Source organism: Phoca vitulina, unplaced genomic scaffold, assembly GCF_004348235.1.
Source record: "Phoca vitulina isolate PV1807 unplaced genomic scaffold, GSC_HSeal_1.0 scaffold51, whole genome shotgun sequence".
Taxonomy (NCBI): domain Eukaryota; kingdom Metazoa; phylum Chordata; class Mammalia; order Carnivora; family Phocidae; genus Phoca; species Phoca vitulina.
The window spans coordinates 5,338,951-5,344,578 of NW_022589754.1; the positions used below are offsets into that span (position 1 = coordinate 5,338,951).

A 5,628-nucleotide genomic window follows, 5' to 3' on the forward strand; every position below is an offset into this window, starting at 1 on the left:
AAAAATTAACAAACAATAAACTGCAACATCAACTCCTGTCTGAGTTTCTAGCCTGCTAATCTGCTCTACAAATTCTAGACTTTCTAGTTCCCATAGTTGTGTGAGCCAATTCCTTAAATTTATTCATATATTTGCATATACACAAGCATATATAGGATGTATATGTATATTCCACACACATATATATCACATTTGTTCTGTTCTATTCCTCTAAAGAATCCTGACAGAGATTTTGATACCAAGGGTGGTTCTATAGGAGCAGAATCTGAAGGATGAGTAGTTTTATGATTTGGCTCTGGGATTTCTAGTATTGTTTCTTTAATCTGATTAGATTTGAAGGCATTACTGACTTTAATGGTAAAGAGGGCATTGATAGTCCAAGACAATGTGTCAATAGAAAAAAATTCAAAATATCACCATTGGATATTCCTAATCAAATACTTATAAAAAACATGGTTCTGGGCGACCATGTATTTTGTGCCATAAACCATTCTTGTCAAACTCATGAATATAATGAGATGGCAGGCTCTTCTAACTACAATAGAGAAAGTGGGGAAAGGAAAAAAATGCTGTTTTCTAAAATTTCTTTTCCAATTATATGAAAAGATAGATTACATGAATATAAATGTGTGTATATAGAGATCAGTGTAGAGAAAGGAGAAATAAATTACATGACTATAAGTGTGTATATATAGAGATAATAAATGTAGAATAATGGAGAGATAGATTATATGAATGTAAATATATATTACATGATTATAAATGTATATATAGAGACATCGGTGTAGATAGAGATGCATATACATATAGATGTATATTAAGATGCATTTCTCACAGGAGATGTTGAGCATCTTCTCATGTGTCTGTTGGCCATTTGTATGTCTTCTTTGAAAAATGTCTCTTTAGGTCCTCTGCCCATTTTAAACAGATTATTTGTGGGGTGTTGTGTTATATCATTTTTTTATCACTTTGGATATTAACGCTGTATTGGATATATTGTTTGCAAATATCTTTTCCTATTCAGTAGGTTGTCCTTTCATTTTGTTAATGGTTTCCTTCACTGTGCAAAACCTTTTTAATTTGATGTAGCCCCAATAGTTTATTTTTGCTTTTGTTTCCCTTTTCTAAGGAGACAGATCCAGAATTATATTGTTAAGGCCAATGCCCAAGAGATTACTACCTATATTTTCTTTAGGAGTTTTATGGTTTCAGGTCTCACATTTAGGTCTTCAACCCATTTGGGGTTTTCTTTTATGTATACTGTAAGAAAGTGGTCCAGTTTTATTGTTTTGCATGTAGCTCTCAAGTTTTCCCAACACCATTTATTGAAGAGATGGTCTGTTCCCCATTATATATCCTTGCTTCATTTGTCATAGACTAATTGAACATATAAGGATGGGTTTATTTCTGGCCTCTATTCTGTTTCATTGATTTATCTGTCTGTTTTTGTGCCAGTACCACACTGTTTTCATTACTACAGCTTTGTAATATACTTTGAAATCTGGGATTGTGGTACCTCTATCTTTGTTCTTTTTTTCCCCAAGATTCATTTGGTTATTTGGGGTCTCTTGTGCTTCCATACAAATTTTAGGATTATTTGTTCTATTTTTGTGGAAAATGCTATTGGTATGTTGATCAAGATTGAACTGAATCTGTAGATTGCTTTGGGTAGTATGGATATTTTAGCAATATTAATTCTTTCAATCCATGATCATGGACTATCTTTGCATTTATTTGTGTCATCTTTATTTTTTTATTTTTTATAGTTTAATGTATTTTAATAACACACTTACAGGAACAGCACAGAAGACAAACAACATTAAAAACATGTACTTGCATGTAGGACAACTCAGAAAAGTATAACGAATGGATGGATCTACTGTATGATAAAAATGCTACAAACACTGTTTAGTTGCCGTCAATAAGAAATTTATTTGTTTTTAAAAAATCCAAATGCTGGCATTGTCCAGAAAAATTTAACAGGTTTATTTATAATTGTTATAAAGCTGAACTACTGAAACGTGTTCACTTGAACATTTTGACTTGCATTAATGCTTTATGTCCCCACATTTATATTAAAAATTCATACACAAATGAAAATGGAAAAACTGCCAATACCTGATTTCTGCCCCCTATTTTTCCACTTGCAATCATATACTTAGGTACCTTTTGACCCCATGGGAAAAAAAATATCGAAAGTTCAGAACTACCAATAACAGGAAGAAGAAATTTTTTTGTTTTTTTAAGAATGAAATGTTTTCCATCATAGTTGATTCTTAAGCACGTTCTCCACGTATGCGGTGCACTAGCTGGATGTCTTTTGGCATAATTGTGACACGTTTGGCATGGCTAGCACACAGGTTGGTGTATTCAAAGAGGCCCACCAGATAGGCCTCGCTTGCCTCCTGCAAAGAACCAATAGCTGCACTCTGGAAGCACAGATCTGTTTTGAAGTCCTTAGCAATTTCTCGCACCAGACGCTGGAAAGGAAGTTTGAGGATCAAAAAGTTCAGTGGACTTCTGATAACATCTAATTTTACGGAGTGCCACAGTACCAGGCCTGTAACGATGAGGTTTCTTCACCCCTCCAGTAAGGGGTGCACTCTTGCGAGCGACTTTTGTAGCCAGTTTCTTCCTCGGTGCTTTACTACCAGTTGATTTGCGGGAAGTCCGCTTTGTACGAGCCATGGTACAGAAACCTCCTTACTTACCCCCCTTCTCTTTTGCTGGAGCTCGGCCAGCTAGAGGCGGTGCTGGTATTGGCGAGCGGCGGCGTGATGAGGCGGCTATTTGTGTCATCTTTAATTTTTCATCAGTGTCACAGTTTTCAGAGTACAGGTCTTTTACATTCTTGGTTAAATTTATTTCCAGGTATTTTATTATTTTTGATGCAATTGTAAATGGAATTGTTTTCTTAATTTCTCTTTCTGATGGTTCATTGTTAGCGTATAGAAATGTAACAGATTTCTGTATATTAATTTTGTATCCTGAAACTTTACTGAATTTATTTATTGTAATAATTTTTTTTTTTTAAAGATTTTATTTATTTATTTGACAGAGAGAGACAGTGAGAGAGGGAACACAAGCAGGGGGAGTGGGAGAGGGAGAAGCAGGCTTCCCGCGGAGCAGGGAGCCCGATGTGGGGCTCGATCCCAGGACCCTGGGATCATGACCTGAGCCGAAGGCAGACGCTTAACCGACTGAGCCACCCAGGCGCCCCTATTGTAATAATTTTTATGTGAATTCTTTAGGGTTTTCTATACATATTGCTATATCATCTGGAAATAGTGAGTTTTACTTCTTCCTTACCAATCTGGTTGCATCTTATTTGTTTTTTGTTTGTTTGTTTAGTTAATATATTTGTTTTTAGGGGCACGTGGGTGGCTCAGTCATTAAGCATCTGCCTTTGGCTCAAGCGTGATCCCAGAGTCCTAGGATCAAGCCCCACATTGGGCTCCCTGCTCAACGGGAAGCCTGCTTCTCCCTCTCCCACTCTCCCTGCTTGTGTTCCCTCTCTCGCTGTTTCTCTGTCAAATAAATAAATAAAATCTTTAAAATATATATTTGTTTTTGTTGTCTGATTGCTGTGGCTAGGGCTTTCATTACTGTGTTGGATAAAAGTGGTGAAAATTGATATTTTTGTGTTGCTCCTGATCTAAGACTAAAAGCTTTCAGCTTTTCACTATTGAGTATGAGGTTAGCTGTGGGTTTGTCAGATACGGCCTTTATTATGTTGAGATATGTTCCCTCTAAACCCACTTTATTGAGAGGTTTTATCATTAATGGATGTTGAATTTTGTCAAATGCTTTTTCTGTATCTGTTAAAATGATCATATGATTTTTATCCTTCATTTTGTAGACATCATGTATATCATTGATTAGAAGATATTGAACCATCCTTGTATCCCTGGAATAAATCCCACTTGATTATGGTAAGTAATAATTTTAATGTATCTGTGATGTTTTTGTTTTAATTATTGTAGTTATGCTAGTGGGTGTGCAGTGGCATCTCATTTGGTTTTGATTTGCATTTCCCTAATGACTAATGATGTTGAACATGTTTTCAAGCACCTGTTGGCCACTTGTATATTTTCCAGAAAATGTCTACTTAAATCTTGTGCCCATTTTTAAAATGGGTTAATATCTTCCTATTCTTGAGTTGTAAGTTTTTTAAATATTATAGATATAATTTTCTTATCAGATATATGATTTGCAAATTTTTTTTTTTTTTTCCTATTCCATGGGTTGTCTTTTCACTATCATGATGGGTGCTTTTAGAAGCACAGTTTCTGTTCTGATGATGTCCAATTTACTTTTTTCTTCTGTAGTTTGTGTTTTTGTTGTCATATCTAAGAAGGCTTGTCTAACTCAAACCCATCTTTCCTGCTAAAGCACTAATAATATATATTTTTAAAAAAGCATGAAGACATATGGACCCAGGATCCACACTAGGAAAACTTGTAAAGCAAGACCACTATTCCATCATAAGCCTCTTTTTGCTGTTCTCACAGATAGGTCTGTACCATAACAAACTTTTCATGTCTGTTGGCCATTCACATGTCTTTGGAAAAACGTCTATTCAGGTTTCCTGCCCATCCTTAATTGGATTATTTCTTTTTGTTATTGTTGAGTTGTATATGTTCTTTATATATTTCTGATATTAACCCTTTATCAAATATATCATTTGCAAATATCTTCTCTCACTCAGTAGTTTGCCTTGTCATTTTGTTGATGGCTTCCTCTGTTGTGGAAAAGCTTTCCATTGTGTTGTAGTTGAATAGCTTATTTTTAATTTTGTTTCAACATCACTGATCATCAGGGAAATGCAAATCAAAACCACAATGAGATATCACTTTATACTTGTCAGAATGGCTAGAATAAAAAAGACAAGAAATAAAAAGTGTTGGTGAGAATGTGGAGGAAAAGAAACCCTCATGTCTTGTTGGTTGGAATTAAAATTGGCACAGCCACTGTGAAAAACAGAATAAGGGTTCCTTAAAAAATTAAAAACAGAATTACCACATGTCCAGTAATACCAATATCTGGTATTTAACCAACGAAAATACAAACACTTATTCAAAAAGGTATATGGAGCATTATTTACAATGCCAAGATATGGAAGCAACCTAAGTGTCCAACCATAGAAGAATGGATCAATAAAATGTAAAAAAAAAAAAAAGAGCTTGTCATTTGCAACAACATGACTGGACCTACAGGGTATAATGGTAAGTGAAATAAGTCAGACAGAGAAAGGCAAATACCATATAATTTCATTCATATATGGAATTTAAGAAACATTGTTCTTAAACAAAGAAACCAAACTTTATGAAGAAAAAAATAAAGAAAAAAGAGACAAGAAAACCAACTCTTAAATACAGAGAACAAGCTAGTGCCAGAGGTGAGGTGGGTGGAGAGAGGGGTGAAATAGATAAAGAGGATTAAAAATATACTTATCTTGATAAGTGCTGAGTAATGCATAGAATGGTTGAATCCTTATATTATAAAATGTAGGCATAAAATTTAGAGTAATATTTTTAAGACAGAGTTCCTTGATGACCCAGAATGGCTTATCTCTTTTTGTATCTCCTTAGAGCATATCAAATAAATTTTAGGGAGCAAAAAAATGTA

The 5,628-nt window shown here is 34.5% G+C and overlaps 1 pseudogene; it reads right to left on the bottom strand.

Annotated features, from left to right (window-relative positions):
- Positions 1–2,071: 2,071 nt before the first annotated feature.
- On the bottom strand, positions 2,072–2,741 carry LOC116621904 (annotated as a pseudogene).
- Positions 2,742–5,628: the final 2,887 nt, after the last annotated feature.